At 43.3% G+C, this 20,993-nt stretch overlaps 1 protein-coding gene across 1 annotated transcript in view; it reads right to left on the bottom strand.

The window, feature by feature from the left end:
- Positions 1-16,763, bottom strand: part of LOC118617067 (interleukin 1 receptor accessory protein) — a 148,253-nt gene extending 131,490 nt beyond the window's left edge. The window contains exon 1 of the mRNA XM_036242589.1: positions 16,604-16,763. The gene's annotated coding sequence lies outside the window, so the exon portion shown is untranslated. The remainder of the gene's footprint in view (positions 1-16,603) is intronic.
- Between the last annotated feature and the right edge of the window lie 4,230 nt (positions 16,764-20,993).

Raw genomic sequence — 20,993 nt, 5'->3', positions numbered from 1 at the left:
TAGTATGCAGTACAGACAAAGTTTCATATCTTTGCCACAAAGGCTTATTGCAACAAGGCCTTTCTGAGTCTTATTTAAAATAGAGAACTTATTTTCCTAAGCTCTATTCTCCACTCGGCTGCTTTTTCTCTCCCCCATTATAAATCTTATCAAGACAACCTGTAGAAAATCAGAAAGGGTCTTAGAAATCAAATACTGGTATTTGGGACACTCTTTGGGAAACAGGAGCCCAGGAGGGAGAGGCAATTTTTATGGGGTTAATAGCTCACTTGTGAAAACATGAGATGGGAGAAACATCTGCAACAAAAAGAAAAGAAAAAAAAAAGAAAAGAAAACATGAGATGGCTTTTGATTCCCAGTTCAAGCCTTTCTCTGATGAAGCCACGCTGCCTCCCATATCTGGAAAACTACTAGACAATATAACTGTCCCCTAAAAATAATGCGCCCTTGATATCCCGGGAAAGAATCATGTCTAAAGAGGCTCCGGTCCTGTGTCAACGAAAGACAGCTCCTCGGGCCAGGAGCAATGGGCAGGCTGCTCAGAAGCCACGGCTGGTGCTCTCTTCCCGCGGCTTTGTGAGGGTTCATGGTGTACATGGGAAACCTTGGCCAAACTACCTCCAGGCAGTGTGAAACCACACCCCTCCGGAGTCCTTGCAGCTATGAAGTTTTTGTCGTGTTTATTTTCCCGAGACGTGCGTTGACCTGACATCAGACAGCTGTGAGTTCCCGAAGCTTCCTTATCAAAGGTAAGACATCGCAGTTTGACATACCCAAACACAACAGGTTTCAGCAAAGCATGCTAGCCACAACATTCTACTGAAAGACATATATGGCTGAGTGAGTCGGAGACTGGCAAAATCTTTGTAAGTCCTGGGGTGGGGTGGGGGATCTCTGTATTTAATTGTAAAGTGTTGTCCATTCTTAGATGCAGAAGGGCCAGCATGCCCCGCTGTCGGTTTGGATATCTTTCTTTTTATCTTTCAAATCAAAGCTGCTGATCAACTGCTGAACACTTTCTATCACTGTAACACTCCTGCCTTCAAGAATTGAGGAATTGTCTCAATTCTGACATTAAATCAAAGGATTATCATTTTTGAACAGCACAGCTTTCAGATTAGTGGTAAACCAATTTAAAAGAGAAAAAGAAAAGAGGGGAAAAAAAGGAGCTTTGCATCCCTGATGCCCTGGCTTGCGAGCGGCTCCGCTTTGAACCGCCAGAAGAAACTGCTCTCAAAGACCTTTTCTCATGTGCTGCCAAGGGCAGAGGGAACCTTTTCCAGGGGGTGCTTGTCTGGTCTGACTCAAACTTGTCCTAGGGTGTGTCTTCATTCCTCCACAAGGTCTGCCCTGGGCAAGACTGCATTCATTAGTAATTAAAAAAAAAAAAATCCAGAGCTGGCAGCCAGGGGAAGGTTTTTCTACACAGATTTGCGCCTCCCACGTGCTCTGGTCACGGACACGACGGGGCTGGTCAGAGGGCCCCACGGATCCGTGCCAGGCCCAGCACAAGTCTTCCATTCTGACCCGGAGGGCTGCCAAGCGGGAAGGAACCACATCCTTCCTCAGCCTGAGGTCCCTTCTTAAATTGAGCAGTTGTTCAGACAGGGGAAGCACAGTGGGGAGGGAGGGAGGAGGCGACGCCGCTAGCTCGTGTTAATTATAACAAGGAGAAACCTTTATTCCCAATATAAACTTTCCAAGTGAATTCAAGACAGAATCCCAAGACCGGAAAGGCTCTCAAATGTCATTTTGATTCAAACTTCTTTTTTCCAATGTTCAAATTTCCCTGCAACATCTTTGCCAAGTGGATGTCTAGGCCCTCTTTAAATATCTCTTGTGACGGTGAACTCATTACCAACTTGGCTTTCATACGGCCCGAACTGTACTACGTATCTCATTACATTGAGCTGGACTCTGACCCCCTGGAATCTGCACCTCCTTGTCCTGGTTGAGGTCTCTGGTGCCAGGTCAGGAAAGTGGCCCCCTCTTCTACGGACACCTGTGGGCATTTAACCCAGGGGTTCTGGAATCCGAAAGCAGCATTTCCATGTCTCACTTTAGAAAATGGGAGATTAGAGCTTTGAAAAGCACTGGTTCCCCTACTCGCCTATCCCAACCTCAGTCAGAGAAGCATACTGAGGAAATAAAAGTACCTTGAAAACAGGAGAAAGTAGCTAAAAAAGGAGAAAAGGAAGTAATAAGAGACCAGAGACTCCAATGACCAGTGAGCCAGCTCACCCGAGTTGGGTTCCTGGGGACTGGTGGACAGATCAGTATAGTAACTGAACACCTGCTCCAAGCTGCTCATGTGCGTGTCAGCACACTGGGTGGGGCCATGGGAGAGAAAGCACACCTTGGACAGGGACGCAGAGAGCAAGGTCTCAGCATGGCCTTCGAGTCACACAGACAAGGACTTAAATCCTCCGTAGCTGTACAAGCATCTTAACTATGCTGAGACTCAGTTTCCTTATCAGTGGATGTGTCAGTAAAGCACCTCATGGTGCTTTATAAAGGGCCTGACACATAGTAAACACACAAATTTGTTTTTGTCTTTTTTTACTAGAAGTCTAGCCTTTTGATTCTCCCAAGCTTTTCCCTATATACAAATAACCAGGAAGCAGGAAACCCATCCATCGGGTAGGGAGAAATGAGGCCAGCCTCACGTGGGAGACCAGCCAGTCGGGCAGCATGCTACAGCAAGAAGTGCTCACACTAGTACTCGGAAGGCCAGTGATAGACAGGTTTGGCTGGCTCTAAACAAGGCACATCCCTCTCTGGCTCCTTAGCCAAGTCGGGTTTAGCCTTTGACACCAAGGATCTAGCAATCTGAGAGCCATTACAAGTACTCTGTTAAATGGCAGCTGGAAAAGCTTGATTTCTATATGCCTCCTCCTGAGCTATGTCTCTACATCAGTAACTGCAACAATCCCAGATGCCCCAAAGCACAGAACCTAGGTTGTCACTCCAATTTGATATGCCATAGGGGTCCCTCTAGGGGCACAGAACCCTGCAGGGTGTGCTGAATGGGGGTTATCGCATTTGTATTCACTTGGCGGCTGCTGAACTCTCGGGCGATAGAGCACTGGGTGCAAGTGTGTGTTTTAAATAAGTCAAGACAAGTGAATGAGTTCTGCTGTGTTTTGACAGGTAGGAAGCCGAAGATACGTTTTTTTAAACATTTAGGAGTGTTTTCTTGAAAGTGCTGACAGAGAATACTTAGGGAATGACTGAACTCAAAGATGTGTGGCTCTCCTGGGGATGTTAAGGTACCTGCTCAGGTATGCTACATAAAAGCTTTCCCCTTTCCCCTATCTTTGGTGTTCTATACTTCAATGGAAAGCAGTAAAAAATCCTGCAGGGAGGTGAGAAATCAGACAACTATAACACCTGGGTTATGAGGAGCCTGCTCTCTGGGTGGAAAGAGACCTTAAAGGTAACGAAGTCGAAAATCTATGCACAGATTTAGAACAGGACATAGCATAACCTGCCATGTGTCCCAAGAAGATCACCAGGCAATGGTGTGTGGAGTGAAATGGAGGGACAAGCAATAGAAAGGTGTCCACTGAATCTATGGAACCGCAGTGAGTGCTTCTGAATCGTCAAGGCTAAGTGGCCACCGGACGGTCACCGCAGCCTCTGAGCTTCAGTTTTCCCACACCGATTCAGACCACACTCACCTTGCAGACTCACTGTCAAATCAATTGGGATAATGGACTTGTAAGGTTTATGCAAACTGTGAGGCAAACATAAGGGAACGCTGCTATTACCATTCGGCAAAGCCAAAAGCCATTCTTTTACTAAGTGAAATAAGTAATATTTATTTTTAAAGACTCTTCCTCTCAAAAGGATACTGACATGGTTGCCTACGTCAGTTTCATTACAGTTGATGTTCCAATTACACACACACTTTCCCTTGCTCTTCGTCTAGTGGAGGTAGAATCACCAGGGAATACTAAAGAATAGTCGTGTAGATATGCCATAATGACACTATCGTTGATAATATTAGCCACCGTTCAAAACCCCTTGGCTTGCAATGTACACTAAGACTCTTCATTCCCAGGATAATCCTGAACAACCTCTTACGATGACTCTGAGTCACTCCCTTTGGTGAGATCAGAAGAGTACTCTGGGAATGCAAATTTTCTTGCCTGGTTTATTATAACAGAATCATCATTAATTGCCCCATCTATCTCTTTTCTGAGTCCCAGTGCTTTGACTTCCAAAGCCATAGCTGTCTACAACACAGTTCTGGTAATGGTTCTCTTGCTTAAGAATATTCAGTGCTTCTCTACCTTACAGGGTTAAGTGCAAGTTCCTCAGCAGAGTATCTGTGATCCCCAACAATATGGCTTCAGCTCGCCTTTTAGAAGTCTGATGTTCAATGACCCCGCTGATCATATACCATCTCCCTGTCCAACTGGGCTCTCCCCAAGCAAGGCACAGGCTTCCCTCCTTCAATGTATGTTTTTATCCCATTCCCTATATTCGAGGTATCACATGTGGTTTTTAACTTGTGTCAACATAAACTGGAATTAAGTTTTCCAGAATTCTCTTTTCTGTCTGGTTCCTGGGTAGGACTGCCCACAGGGAAATCTGCATGAAAGATGGATGGGTTAAGCAAAGTGGGAGCCAAGGCTTTAGGGAGGTCTTTCTAGTCATTCACATACATTACTGTAGTCAGAGCCACACACCTTCAACTCCCTTCAGCTTCCCCAAGTCCAAGGCCAGGCAGGTGCAAAGCTCCTCGGCTAAGCACACCCGCTCCTTCTGCCAGGCACCTGCATTGCAGGGGTCAGCTACCACGAGAGACAGTTAAGGGTTTTGGCGTGTCCTCAAGGGCTCCAGATTACTCTCTTCCACTTCACATCCAGCTTTTCTCGCTGACTGTCTGCCTACCATAGACAGAGACGACAGTCTCTTACAAATTTCTTTACCGGCTCCTTCTCCGGGTCCTCAGTGACTTTTATCTGATTTCCCAAAGGTCTCTTTCTGGGGCTTTAATTGCCCCCAAAAGCTTCTCCCACAACTCTCTTTTACATAACACAGGTAACTGAGACCCGATGCTGTACATGTACATGTGGTATAGCCTCACTTAGGAGAGTTTCTATTACTATTATTATTATTCCTCACCCAAGGAAATTTTTCTATTTATCTTCAGATAGAGTGGGAAGGAGGGAGAGAGAAATATCAACATGAGATGGATACATCGACTGGCTGCCTCCCACACGACCCAGACCAAGTCCGAGGACTAACCACAACCGAGGTACGTGCCCTTGACCGGAATCGAACCCACAACTCATTGGTCTGTGGGCCGATGCTCTAATGACTAAGCAAACCAGCCAGGGCTAGCAGACTGTTTCTATAGTCACTTTACCTTTCAAATCTCTTCCCTTAGAGATAAGCCTCAACACTGTTTATTCTTGTCATACACATAGTTCTAACAAAATTCATTAGCCGGTTCCCTAGTCAATAGTAAGCAAAAACAGCTAATTGACTGGGGAATGGAAAAAAAAAACTACTAGAGCAAGATACGCCGAAACCGAGGAGAGAGCAGACAATGAAAGAAAGGACAGGAAATGTACAAAACTCAGATTACACAAATTTTAAAGTTTACCAGTCTGAGCCATTTAGTATATGGGTAAGGGATCACACCTCAATAAATTCTAAAGGAATTACCTTACGATTCACTCCAATAAGCTGTCTGAATCACCAAGATTATGTAATGTCACATATTTTCGAATTATTTCCTTCTTAAATTATTTTTAAAACAATAATTTAAAAAGAAAGTTACATAGTGAAATTTTACCATTTAAAAAAATCTCACAGCAAGCACCCATTCTCAGAAAAAAAAAGAGATTAAGAAAATCTGTTATGTATTCACTCAACAAACCTGTAGTGGGGGTCAGCTATATAACTCAGGCACTGTTCTCGTGTGTATGTGTGTGTGTGTGTGTGTGTGTTGTGTAGATCTTTCCTCAAAGGATATCAACAAACTTGGGAGAATCAAAGTCAAACCTTTCAAATATCCCATAAAGAAAAAAAAAAAAGAGAGCACTGCAAATCAACACAATGTGTTTACAAAGTAGCAAACACATGCAACCAACAAACCGGACTCAATTCATTGTTACTAGCTTCTTCCATGGTAAAATATAATGTCACTAGAATGAAGCTTCTTGCCTTCTCCACGCAATCTTTCTCTTAGTTCTCCCACAAGCATCTCTCTGCTGCAGGGAAGTTCCCTGGAGCCTCCAAAGGTGTTGCAAACTTGGTTTGAAAGAAAAATGTGGCAAAACACTGCTAAGAAATGATTGATTTTATCTTCCTAGTCCCCCATTACACATGTGGATGCAACCGTGGTACTCTTTACTTCTTAGTTTACAACTCAAAAGTAAAATGCACATAGCATTACAAAGGATTGACTGAGATCATGAAAACAAAGCGCTCCACACAGACCCTGGCACACATGAAGAACGGGATCACCATTAGTGACCATGATTAGCAAGAGATCCTAAACTGCTGGCAAGCTCTGCAAATGAGCCTCCTCAAGTGTTACCCAGGGGGAAAGGTACACCTTGCGCCCCTTTACCCTTGTCACCCAGAATGTTCTGTGGCCTGCACTGGAATGCAAACTCACTTCCTGGCCAGCCAGGCTGACGGGAAGAAGATTGGGCAACTTTGGAAGTGCTACCTGCAGGTATCAGACATTTGGAAGAGAGACACGGATCTCCAGCACCTTTGCTCCCATGTGGTTCCACAGGACAGAACCTTCAACCTACAGGAGCGCCCTTTTGAGGGCGCAGGGCCAGAAAGGATCCTGGAACAAAATGAACATCACTGATTATACGGTTGGGCCTTTGGTTTTGAATTTTATTTTATTTTATTTATTTATTTTTTTTATCCTCACCCGAGGACATTTTTCCATTTTTTGTTCAGGTAGAGTGGGAGGGAGAGAGCGGAACAGAGAGAGAGAGAGAAACATCGATGTGAAAGGAACACATCGAGTGGCTGCCACCCGCACAACCAACCAGGGCCGGGGACGACCGAGGTACGCGCCCTTAGCGGGAACCGAACCTGGGTCTCTCAGGACCGCAGGCCGACGCTCTAACCGCTGAGCCAAACCGGCCAGGGCTGGTTTTGAATTTTAAAGTTAACAAAGCTAGCACAACTGGAAAACTGCATGAGTATGTAAATGTAAACATATTTGGGGAGGTTATTTTATTTTTTAAAAAAAAGTTACAAAACAGTTCACTGGACGGAGTACTAATTATGTTGCAGGCACTGTGTCAAGCATGTTCCATACATACTTATCCAACAACAGTCCGAGCCTTGTGCCAACAACACAGATAAGGAAAGAGGTTTAGAAATGTTGAGTAATTCTACCATATCCCAGGTTGCAACCGAAAACCCACATTCTTACCTCTATATGCTCACAAAATGATACAGTTCCAGAGAAAGGGTCATACATTCATTCACTGATTCAATGCATCTATTCACCTGTTCCTCCATACAAGGCACCGTAAAATGGGACAAATAAACATGCATAAAATATTCAGGATCAGTTCTTACCATCGAGAGGCAGATGGGCACAGTGGCTTAAATCGCTGAAGTTCAAATATTGACTCTACCATTGACTAACTAACTCTATGACCTCGGGCTTCAGTTGTCTCTTCCGAAAAATGTTGAGTGTAACCATACCTGCCTCCTGACGTGATTCTGCAGTCTCAATAGCTAATACCCTTAAAGCACGTGAAGCATCCTGGCACGTATTATCAAGCTACATTTAGCTCCTATGAAGAGGTATGCATGGGACCAGACAGGCCATGTCAGTAAAGACGTCAGGGAGGAGTCTACTTCTTGAAGAGCTGGGCACCCATTAGACTGGTAGAGCTAGAAAGAAGAAATCGATCTTATGTACAATTTAATTTGCCTGTCATGCGCTCACACTTCAGTACAGCAGATTTCAAAAACCGGTACCTAAAATCTTATAAGGAAGTGGTTCTAGGTCCAATATTTTTAGGGACTGATTACATAAAACACCTCCACAAGAGCTGTGAAATTTCCAGCTGACAAAATGAGCAACAGCGAGCGTATGCATTTCCGTCCATTAACTAGTGCGTTTGGAAATAAGAATGATGTCATGTGAGAAAGGGCAAAACAATCTGGTTTTATCTATTTAAGTATGTATCTTTTTAGAAAAATGGGAAAGAACGACTATGAATGAACTATGAATGACACATCAATGAACTGAATTGTCTTTCTTGACTATTCTTAGAGTCTTTATGAGATCAGAGTAGTTTATCACTTCGTTTTATAAATAAAATCTTCTATTTTTCTTCCCTCTCTGTTTGAGGCTCCACATATGTCAGACCTACTCACCATTTCACTTTGGTCCTTCCAGTGACTTCCTGCTGCTTTCTGCATAAATTCCAAACTCCTCACCACAGCCTGTAAGGCTGGTCTGCGCTAGCCCCTGCTTACCTTGGGACCCTATTCCCAGCCCTTCTGTCCCTCTCACCTGGCTCCAGCCACCTCAGCCATGACCTCAGACCTATCCTGGTTCCTTCTCAGGCTTTTTCCTTAGTTCAAATGCCACCTTCCCAGACATGCCACCCCTGACTCCCCTTTTTAAAAATGTGCCTCCTTCACATCCCTCCCACATAGTTGTTCGTGTTATTGATTTAAATTCAGCCCTTTATTTCTTATCCTGAAATCACCTGTAATTCTTCTGTTTACTTGTCTGTTATTTGTTACTCATATTTTTCTCTTGTTCTCTCTCTCAAACTATCATTATAGCAATGCTAGCAACAAGGAATCACTTCAACACCTCTACTTCTCAAGACAATTTTGGACATCTTCTAAATATAAACACACACACACAAATTTTTTTTTAATCCTCACCGGAGGACATTTTTCATTTTTTGTTCAGATAGAGGAGGGAGAGAGAAGAAGAGAGAGAGAGAGAGAGAGAGAGAGAGAGAGAGAGAGAGAGAGAGAGAGAAAGAGAGAAAGAGGGAAACATTGATGTGAAATGGACACATCGAGTGGTTTCCACCTGCACAACCCAACCAGGGCTGGGGACAAACTGCAACTGAGGTACATGTCCTTAGCGGGAACCGAACCCGGGTCTCTCTGGACCACAGGCCGATGCTTTAACCGCTGAGCCAAACCGACCAGGGCACAGACACAAATTTTTATTCCAATATTCTAAATACCTATTCAAAGTTCTAAATATATATGCACACATATATGTATGTGTATGTATGTATGTATATATGTATATGTATGTATGTGTGTGTGTGTGTGTGTATATATATATAACACATTTTCATTTCAAATAGATATACATATACATATACATATACATATACATATACATATACATATACATGTATATCTATCCAGGACATAGTTTGGGCATGCTTATAACCATTTCACAGATGAAGAAACTAAGTCTAGACCAGCTAAGCAAGCTGTATCTAGGGTTCAGACACAACTCTGACTTCAAAGCCAGCCAACATTTCTCTACAAACTCTATCCATCCAGTCCCTAACCCCTACCATTCTCTCTCTGAAATTGAAAAACTGAAGTCTAATTTTCCAGAAAAGTGCTATTTAGTGTGTATTACCACTCTCAAGTGTCCATCATTTCTGTAAGTTAAAATACCATCTATATTTATTTCAACAAGAGCCAAGCTTCTTCGGCCACTAAATTAGCTCAAAAGAAGAAAACAGAAAATATATACTCATAATGTTAAAACTGAAATGAAAGCCAAACATTCTATCCCTTTACTTCCTTGTAGAAGATTATGGTGAATAATGGTGATACAGAGCTTGCTTTACCTAAAATGCTCTCTTTTCACTTCCCAAGCAGTAAATGTCAGTGTGCCTCACCCAGATATCTCTTTTCTCTCCTCACCCCCAAACTTGGAGCCTAGGAGGGCACACATTTGGCAGGTTGTGGGAATGTGGCAGAATCACATCCTTAAAGACATGAAGGGTGTGTTTATGGGCCTGACTCCTAGTGCAGTGCTCAGCTGTGATCCTCAGAGGCCGAGGGGCTGCCCGCTGTGCAGACTGACAGCGCTCCCTGCCCTGGTGCGCAGAGGCCTTCTGGAAAGAAGAGTATAGCCCCCTCTTAACCTCCCATGCTCTCTCCTCAGTCATTACTCTACAGGCACAGATCCCAGAACACTAGACCTCAGAGAGCACCTTGTCCAAATTCCTCATTTTAGAGGTGAGAAAAAGGACTCTTAGTGAAGGAAAGCAACTAATCCAGTACCAGGGCAGACAGACTGAATGGTTGAAAGAAAAAAATGGGACCTTGAAGTGAGAAAGCTAAGGTCCAAGTTTTAGCTCCACTATTTACTGGCTATGTGGCTATAGCAAATATTTAGCATCTCAGACTCAGGATGTAAAATGTTGTTGCAACATTTGCCTTGATTACCTCAGAGTTATTGCAAATATACTTATATATACATATATATGTGTATATATATAAGTATATGTGTGTGTGTGTGTATGTATGTGCATGTGTGTATACAATAGCAAGCATTTTGAGGGCCTAAACAAAGATAGAAACTGTTATTATTTGAATCTAAGTTTTCCACTTTCTAATCCAATATCAGTTTGGGCATGCAGCTCATTAACTGCAGTTGTTAATCATAATAAAGGTTAAAAACCCATGCACCCGGCTCTCAACAAATGTTATGGCATATAATTGACACCTACCAAAAGCATGATAAAATGATTTTATTATCCCCTTTTCACAGATGGTGAAAATAAATCAGAGCTAGACCAAGTAACTTGTCCAAAGTCAGACCAGGGAGATTCGGTCTGATACCAAAGCTCACAATGTTACACAGCCATAATTTTAAGTCACCATGGCATCTAACCACAACTGGCTTAAGAAACTACAGTATCTATGAAAAGAACATTTTCAGGTATCAAAATTTATAAAATGACGAGTCCTCTTTTCTCTTGCCTTTAGCATTGATTGAGAAAGAAGGAAGCCAGTATAATCATAAAGGCTTATGTGCCAGACAGGGAGAAATCACGGGCATGTCCTGGATATAAACTAGACATAAAATGTCACCTGTCCTTATGTCCAATTATATCAAATAAAAGCTGGACTGATGTGAATTCTTCACTGCTCTTAGAAATCTCGAGATCGAAGCTCATCACAGCTTCCTACTTCCCTGGAAACATCCCACTTCCTTCCAGCTAATTTATTTATGACACTTGACCCTGGCCTTGCTGTCGATACACGCGAGTATGCACTTCAGTGTCCTCCTTCACCGTGTTTGCGCACAACTCCCTTTGTAACTAGGATAGAAATGTCTTTTCACCACTGAGCCAGTGGTGTTCCACCCCGTTTGAGTCTGTAACTCCTTATCACTTTTCTGACTCTGTGACCACAAAATTAAAGGAAATTGAAGTTGCAGTATTAGTCTGTAGAGATAGCCTTTGAGATAATTAATAATATGAGAAAATATGCAAACTGGAAAGCTAAGGCTGGGCCTACCAGGCGTAGTAGGAATGAATCCATCATCTACGCCACCTGTTATGTACAATGCACTGTGCTGGGGATAGGGCGGGATAAATCGGGCCCTCAGCAGCTTCGGTGATCATCAGGGACTTAGAGAAGAACACAAAGGAACATATGACTGGCCCACAGTGGGAAAAAAAAAATCACAATAGAGATAGAAGATGTTATCAGATCCCATGCACTGGGAAGAGCCAAGAAAGAATTTGAGCAGCATGTTTGGGAATGAAACAGGGGCAAAGGAGAAGAGAGGGCTGAGGGCTGTGACCTGAGGGCACAGGAGACATGTATGCGTCTAGCTGGACAAGTGCTCAGAGTGTATTGCTGTGTGCAGCGAACGTGGTCTAGCAGACCGAGAGGCTTTGTGCTCAGGCACACACTGCTTCTAGTTCTTACGAACTGGATGACCTTGGGCAAGTCAATGAGCCTGTCTGAGCCTCAGTTCTTCCCCCCAAAAAGGCACACAACATCCACACCTATTTGAGATGTGAAATGACTGGAGGGCATGCACCGACAAATGTTATTTCTCTTGCCCTCCTCTTTTGGGCCGGAAAATAGATCTTTGGGGTAAAACAATAAGGATATTTTCTTTTTATTCCTCTTTCTCCTCTTAGCCTTGACTTTTACAAAGAGAATATGGTGGTAGAATTTCAGAGTTACAAGGAATCGTAAAGAAAAATAATGTATCATAGCAGAAGACCCTTAGAGATCATCTAGTCCAGCTCCCTCACATTTTAGGCCCAAAGGTAAAGAGACAGACGTCTCAGTCTCAAGTAAGGTAATGCCAAGATCAGAATGGCAGGGCGGAGTGGGGGTGGGGTGGGGTCATCAGTCCTCATCCAGGTCCTCAGTTCTAGGTCAGAGGCTGCACAATTTTAGGTTTTTCCCAGCTCTAAGCCGAAACACGTGTTTGAGTCTCGGCATTGGCACTGCCCCTCAGCTGTCCAAACAAAAACAAAAAAAACACAAAACACAGGATTATTGCAAAGAATGAAAGATGATATATACAAAACACTCAGTACAACATGATGGAATTCGGTAAAGGGTAGCTATTAAACTCTGATTTTCACAATTGAACAGACTAATAAATAAAGGACTTGATGGCAGAAGAAAGAATTTGTGTTTATGAAATGTTCCCTATGAATCAGGTGCTGACATGGGAACCGAAGCGTCTAAGTAGGCATCCGTATTCCTAGGAAACTGAGGTTCATCTCAGTACAATCACGAGCCTCAGGTACCTGCAAGGCTCGAAAGCTCCACACTGCCGCAGCTGCTACAGCTGGCCGGGCTAGAAGATGGTCTTCCAACAACCCCATCCGTGTAAACCACACATTCTCATGTTCAAAAAAAAGAACTTAGCAACAATAGCTAACCTGAATTAATCCCCCAAAATATCAGATACCAAATGTTCTGTCACCTTCCTGCTTCCTGTTCTTTGGGGTTTTTATTTCTCCCACAGAACAACTTCCAAAATGGGCCAAGAGCACAGTAGGTGGCTCTCTTTAATATTTCATGGGGAAGGCGACAGTGACTCACCAGATCCTACATCTGTGTCACCAGCAAAAGCCTCAGAAAGTTGAGCAACAAATGAAACTGTATGTTATGTTGGAGATGACCTTTATTTTCTCATTTTATTTCTGCCTCCTCCCCTGACTTCTTCCAGCCATATTCTGCTTTTCTAACCGTGCCAGGTAAGATGATGCTAATTGCCTACCTTTAAGCAAAAGCAAACATGCTCCCAAATGCCAAAAGCAAGGAGCAAAACATTTCTCACAGAAATGCATCTGCAAACGTGTCTGCTTGCTGCAAAGCAGAGAAACCTGATGGCCTGTGGGAAGTCTCTATGGATAAATGGCCCCATTGCCGGGACTAGAAACAGATCTGTTCATTTTCCTATATAAGCCCGCAGCCATCCGTTACCTCAGGGAGGACCAAAACTCCAGACCAGATCAGCGCCGCCAGCAAGCAGTGGCCTTTTCTGCAAGTGCTGCCTCTGCATACTGCTCTCTGTATTCTCACCTTTATCCATAGAACAGACGAAAGAAGTGAAAAATGTAAGGAATGCTACCACTTGGTCCTCAATCTTCTCACCACCCTGCACAAGGATGGTATAGGGATGAAACAACTCAAAACAGGAAGAAAAACATGACATAATTTTGAACTTTATGTCTTCTTAGTACCCTACCTCCTAGGAATTAAAGGTGTATTTCATCAAACACAGGAGAGTAGGAAGCTGCCTTAGAGATCATGGCTTTGAAACTTCCTCTGGAGAGCTGGCCCTGCTAAACTCAACAGAGCACGTTTAAGGATTGTTCCCTTAGCAAGGAAATATCCTCTTTGGGACAGAAAGGATACCCTGCAGTCTCCAGCCAAATAAGGTCCACCTAACTAACAACTGAAGTAAATTGCTAAGTATCTCACTGGAGAGGCAACAGGGTGTGACCAGAGAAGCCTTTAACTAGAAATCAAAATGTGCAAGCTATATTCTCAGGGCTGAAGCTTAAAAGCCACATGACTCTTGACAACCTCTAATATCTCTGAATCTCATTTCAATTTCCTTCTCAATAAATTGAGACCAACTAAGACGCGATATCATTTAATGAGCAACTACTCACTACATGTACTTTATATTATTCCATTTAATTTAATCCTCACACAAATCCTTGGGGGTCAGCTCTCCTGTCCCTCCCATTTTAGAACTGGATAAAGCAGACACTCTAAAAGGTGAAATAAATTACTCAGTACTACCCAGCTACGTAGGAATTAGAACTGAAATTTGATATGACCACAAAACCTGGCTCCTTCCACTATTAATATTCCTGCCATGTCCTTCCTTCTCTCAGGGCTATTGCAAGTAACAAGGAAGATAATATATAGGAAACACACTTTGGAAATGTTAGATATATGTATGATTTTAGGAAGAAATAATCTGGATCAGGAAGAAAGGTATAACTGGGTATCTTTACTTTAAAGAACCTTAACCAAAAGGAATTAGCTTTCAACTTGCCTTCCATCCCCTTGTTCTGACCTTACTTTGAACATTTCCTTTTCCCCACAAGCCCCTGTTCTCTCAGGCACGCGTTCAGATGTATCCTGGCCAGCTCATCACAATGCATGCGCACGGAACAGGCTAACAGAAGCAAGTGATCCCACCTCTGCAAATGCTTGGTGCGGGAGGTACCTATAAAGGGGCAGTGCCAAGCTCTTGCCTTCCCTCAATATGGATCACACCCCCTCCCATGCACTCATCAATGCCACATGCCAATGCGAGGGACTATGAAGCAGCCAACTATAAATGCTGGACAGTCAATTCAGATACTTATGGCACAGCCTAGAGAGAAGTAAATCATTGTATGAAGTCAATCAAAAAAATATCAATTGTCACAAGCAGGTAGGAATATAGGCGGAACACTGTTTCATTTTAAAATATAATCATAAAAAGAGACGAGTTTAGGCACATTTGGGTGTATTTAAATAATGCAAGTTTGTGTCCATAAAGGACTGAATTTAGCAGCATCACTAAATAATCCAAAAAAAAAAAAAAAAGTGCATGAGAATTTTGTTGTTGTTTTCCTATACTAACAAAAAATATAAAATTGCTTGTCTGACTTAAGGCAACAGGAATAAAAGGCTTATACCAGTCTGTAGCATGAATGGAACTTTCAACTTCTCTTGCCTTCCTTCCTCTCATCAAATTCAAGACTCCCTTTGCCAACAAAGAAAGCCTCAGATCAGAGCTTCACAGACCTGAGGGTTGGCCTAAAAACTAGGGGAGATGGCATCACTGAGAAATATTAATTTTATATTCCAAGTCAAGCATTCATGATTAAAGTAACATGTAGCGAGCATTCAGAAAGCACCCACTGTTCAAACTCCAAAAAAGAAAACACTATAATATTTCAAATTAAAAAAAAAAAAAAGTCACTCTAAGGTAGTATGAAATCACCTTCCTGAAAACCCACTGTCTCCAGTGTTACTATATAGTAATATTTATAAGAGGTACCATCAATCTCAACCTGACCAGGTGCTAGGTCAGACACTGAGCTAAACATGTTATTTGAATGATTCCATTCCATGCTCTTAATTACCCTAAAGGGTTCATTGTAACTACTATAATCCCCATCTTACAGCTGGAGGAAAACGTGAGTATCAGGAAGATCGGATAATTTGCCCAAGTTCACACAGCTGATGCGCGGCGGAGCTGGAATCAAAACCAAGTCACCCTCCTCCTCCACAGCACCGAACCGGAGGATCTGGGGAGCACAGCAGCAAAATGCTTTGAGAGGCGCTGTGGTTCAGTTTCACAATCAAGGTTGGGGGCTGGCTCTTAAACGGCAGAAGTTTGCTTTTATGTTTGTGATTTTTGTTTTTAACTCAGCTTCCTTGCTCCCTCCAGTACTCATAAGTGAGAGAGGCTATAGCTCCATAAAGCCGCCGGCAGTTCTTAAACGAGGAGCATCCTATCCCCACAGGACCACCAGCTCAGCGTCCTCCCAGGGCTGGAGAGAGAAATGAGGACCATAGGAAGTCACCGGCGCCCAGGCGTCCCTCACCTCTCCACAGACTCCACCAGGAGCTTGACAGACACCCTCGGAGAGGCATCATTCTGAGAAAGCAGGTCAGGGGAGGAAGGAGAGAAGCTGCAAGGAGCCTTTAACCAGGCTGTCAGAGCCCCAGGCTGGGAGCGACGTTATAGAGCCTGGGACACGCTGCCGTCTTCCATTCTCACGGCTCACAGCAGCGCTCCGGAGAAACCAAGGCGGGGGCATGCCAAGGAAGATCCCTTAAAGGGCTGGAAGTGGGGTGCGGACACCCGCAGCCGTCCAACAACTGCGTAACTTAAATCCCTACAATGCACAGATGGGGCTCTGGACAGTTGGGTTCGAGTCCAGAGCTAACTAGCTGTGTGCTCTATCCCAGCCACTGCCTTGCTCTGTACCTCAGTTTGCCCTTCTGGGTAGGAAAAAAAAGAGGGTTAGACAAGACAATTTGTAAGAATCCTTCCACCCTGAGACGATGTGGCTCTGTGCCGAGCCCTCACTGACAGTGCAAGACTCACCTTTCTTGGGCGACAGGGTGGGCGCAGCGAAAGCGGCGAGGATGGATGCAAAGTCGCCCAGCACTGCCTCTTTCCGTGCGTCTGGCCAAAGCGGAGCCCTGGGGACCCTAATCCGGACAGTCGTCCCCCAATGAGCCTCTTACTTTCCGCCGCACTTTCTTTTTTCCTCCTTTGGGGCTCCTCCCCCGCCGTGGCACGATTGGCCGCCGCGAGCGACTCTGGCTCCACCCGCCGCCTGTGTTCGCCAGCCACCCGCGCTCTGGGCTTCCCGGAGCTGCGGCCGCGGGGCGTCACCGGGGGCGGCCCCGCGGGCGGCGAGGAGGAGCCGCGCGGGGCGGGTCTGCGGGCGGAAGCGAGGCTGAGCTCGGCCTCGTTCGCTTGGCGCCCGGCCACCGCCTGCCTGGCCTGGGTTGAGCGCGCAGGGAAAGAGAAGGTTGGTCCTGCAGCTTGGTACTCTGCCAGGCGCTCTGGGAAGGTACTCCCCCACCCTACACATACATAGGCGCACACACGCGGTCACTGCAAGATCGTGGTCTCAGAAGCTTGATAGATGCCGCCCGGCCTTTTCTTCCGGGCTCTGTGCATTTAGTTATGCTGCACCAAGGCTGTGTGTCAATTTAGGCTACAGATTTTGAGCGCTCACCATGTGGCAAGCACAGAGTGCGGCAGGAAGTAACAGACTGGATCTCGGTGGTCCGGAGCTCTTGCTCTGCCACTAGTGACAGTCGTGGGAACTAACAACTGGGCATGGCAGCAAGACTGATTTTGCATTTCCTACTCGTGCATACCCAGTGCCCTGCACCATGCCTGGCATAAAGTGGGCACTAGGTGCATACCTATCGAATGAACAAAATAATTGTTGTGGAAGGAATTGATCTCAAAAGAAGTATTTTCTTTTTATTCATTCTCATTTCTCCATGTTTCTACAAGAGCCCTCAGGCCTCTCTCCCACCCTAGATGGTAGTCAGTATAATCATCCGGAGGAGATTTATAATGGCTTTCATTAAGTCAACGCCTTTATTCAAGAACCTGCTGCTGTTTCCTGTTGGTCGTCCATCCGGATATCTTCCTGACTGGCAAGGCCCTTCGCCACCTGTCCCCGTTTCTGAAATCCCCAGCAAAGGCAATCGACCAAGATGACTTGTCTCTTCACACATGCCTCGCCCACCACCATCTCCTTGATTTTTAATTCTGCTCTTAGAGTTAACTAATTAAACTTTATTAATTTATTTATTTTAAAAAATGAGATCCAGAGAAAGCAATTAAGTAGAAGGAGGAAAAGACATGGGGGAAAAAAGGGTCTGGGAACTAGCAGGTGGCAGTCTCTGTATCTGCTTATGAATGATGGACAGCAGTTCAAAAGTCAGACACTGACTCCGGCCTGCAGGAGCTTAACTGCCCAGGACAAATAACAGTACATATAATCAAAGCTGTAGAAATGTTAATGTTATTTCATTTATTGATATCACTTATGAAAATTAATCCCACGAAATAGTATTTGTCTCTGGATACCTGGTACATATGGTGCATGCTTAGAACACTGTTACTGAACCCAAAATAAAGTATCCAAAGGAATTTTAAAAGTCACCTATATAAAAACTTACCGAGAACTAGTATAATATGTGCTTATAATGTCATGGGCATGTTGCATATATTAGCTCATTTAATTAAATAATCTATAAGGTACTATTATTACCTCAAATTTATAGATAACATATAAAGATGTATTTTGCCCAAGGCCACAAGTCTGCAAGTGGAAAATGCAGAATGAGAACTGAGGCTGTAGATCTGTTTGCTCTTCACTTCACTATACAGTCTCATGTGCTTCCTAAAAGACACTCTGTTCCAGGCACATGCTGGTAGTTCAGAACTGAATCAGGTATAGTCCTGTACTTTCAGGGGCTACAAGCATAGAGACAAATAATTATAGTATTCTATATTATAACTTGAAGACAACATAAATGATTGGGAGAAAGTGATTAGAGTCCCGGCTGGTTTGGCTCAGCAGTTAAAGCATAGGTCTGAGAACCAAAGGGTCCCGGGTTCGATTCTGGTCAAGGGCACATACTTGGCTTGCAGATTTGATCCCCAGCCCTGGTTGGGGTTGAGCAGAGGCAACCAATCGACGTGTCTCTCTCGAATTGGTGTTTCTCTCCCCCCTCCACCCCCACTTTATCTGAAAATAAATGGAAAAATATTCTTGTATGAGGATTTAAAAAAAAAAAATTGATTAGGTAACCAATGCTGTATATCCACACAATAAAGCATTTACTGTCATAATTAACACAATTATAAAATTGTGTCTACAAAGGAAAAATCTTATAATTAATAAGACTGTATAAAATTATGGAAACATGTATAGTAGTTGAAATTAATGTGTAAAATGTTAATGTGTTAGGATTATGGGAGTATAGACAGACTTCTTTCAGATTGGCTTAATGTCAAAATATTATTGTAACAAATAAGAAAAATATTTTAAAACCTGCCTAACAGTGTTGGGTGTGTAGAAGATGATCAATAAAATATTTGGAAATTGCTTAAAGTATTTGGAAAGGCATCATTATTCTCGTTTCCCCTCTGCTACTATCCTCCCCATCTTTTTTCAAGTTGTCTTTCATCGTTTTGCCTTAGCTATAAGGGGGCCTGAGAATTTTGCTAGTCCCTTGAACCCAGTCTAATCAGGCTTTCGTCCCTAACACTCCATAATCCAGGTGTCTAATGACCTCCACTTTGCCAAATTTAATGGTCAATTCTTGGTCTTCAACTTGATTTATCAGCAGCATAAGACACAGTTGGTCAGTTTCTCCTGTAAACTCTCTTCTTTGACTCCTTATGTGCCATCAGTTCCTGTTTTGTTGAATTCCATACCTCTTCATGACCTCTGAGGGTTAGGATGTCCCAGCACTCGATCCTTGGCATGTTTATAGTCCCTCCCTAGGGAATCTCATCCAAACAGCTTTCTCATCCACATGATAACGACCTGCAAATTTAAAGCTACAGTCTGAACCCTAGACTATTGCCTCCTTTATATCTCTTCTCAGATGTTTCATATACATTTCAAAGTTTACATTTTCAAAACAGAATCTTAATTTCTACCCTTTACCAAACCACCTTCTCCCCCAGTGTTTCCAGCTTTTAAAAAAACACCATCTTTTCCCCAGTCTCACAGGTAAAAAAAGTCGGACTCATCATTAAGTCCTCTCTTGCTCATATGCAATCCATCAGCAAATCTTGTTTCCTCTATATTCAAAACCCATCTCAAATCTGACCACTATTTTTCTCTTCCACCATATCCACCAGGGTCAGTCACTGCCCTCTCTCCCCTCACTTGTCTCCTTGCTTAATCTCCTGCCTCCAGAATCTTTCCTGACACTTCAGAGCAATCCTAATAAATGGAAATCATAATCAATACAGACTAGTGGTTAAAAGCAAAGAACTTGGAGCCAGAATACCAGATTCAGGTTCAAATTCTGTAACACAGTAATAGGATACACTTAAATTACTTAACAACTTTGTGTTTCAGTTTCATCATCTGTAAAATAATAATAATAAGTATAGGTATAGGTATAGGTATAGGTATAGGTATAGGTATAGGTATAGGTATAGGTATAGGTATAGGTATAGGTGTAAGTAAAACACTTGGAACAGAGACTGTCACCTTCCCATTGAAGCCTTACCTGACAACCACATCAAATACTGCTCATTATATTTTTTACCTTAGTTATGTTATACTTTCATTTATTCACTGAATATCTCTTTTCTAGAATGTATGCTCCATAAGGGTAATATAATGTTTCTGTATCAAATAAATAGTACTTTGACCATAGCAATCTCAATAAATATTGTTTAAATTATGAATCCAACCCAAAACTCTGATGGTTAAATGGACCCAAAGATACTAAGTAACCAATTTCTTGCCCCCCTCCTTTGATTTACATTTTGGAAGGCCAGAATAATTGAAGAGAAGTAAAACAATAAGTAGCTTTTTTGGCTAGGAGCAAGGAAAAAAAATGTACAGTACAAAGACATTTTACTTTACGTTTTTGGAAGGAAGGTGAAAAGCAGGACCGAGCCAAGAACAAAAATGTGAAAAAGGAAAAAAGTAAGTTTCCTTCCATATCCTTTTAGGTTTGCACATTTTCCACTTCTTGGACATTTTTTCTTCTATCCTCACCCAAGTGCCACAGAGTCTCTCTAGAGGACTATGGACATCTCTCACTGGGGTGCCCAAGTCATCTCTCCCTCTCCCTCCTTACTGCCTCTGTCCCTGAGAGGGTCCCCTCTCCCCTCAGTTTGTCTGGCCAGGTGTAGGAAAACAAGCAGATCGAACCAAGTCATGTTAAAGTGTAAATTCAGCCTGTCTTGTCAGAGGTGCATGCTGATGTGCCCA

This window comes from Molossus molossus, unplaced genomic scaffold, assembly GCF_014108415.1.
Source record: "Molossus molossus isolate mMolMol1 unplaced genomic scaffold, mMolMol1.p scaffold_m16_p_5, whole genome shotgun sequence".
Classification (NCBI taxonomy): Eukaryota; Metazoa; Chordata; class Mammalia; order Chiroptera; family Molossidae; genus Molossus; species Molossus molossus.
This window is presented reverse-complemented; position numbering and strand designations above follow the sequence as displayed.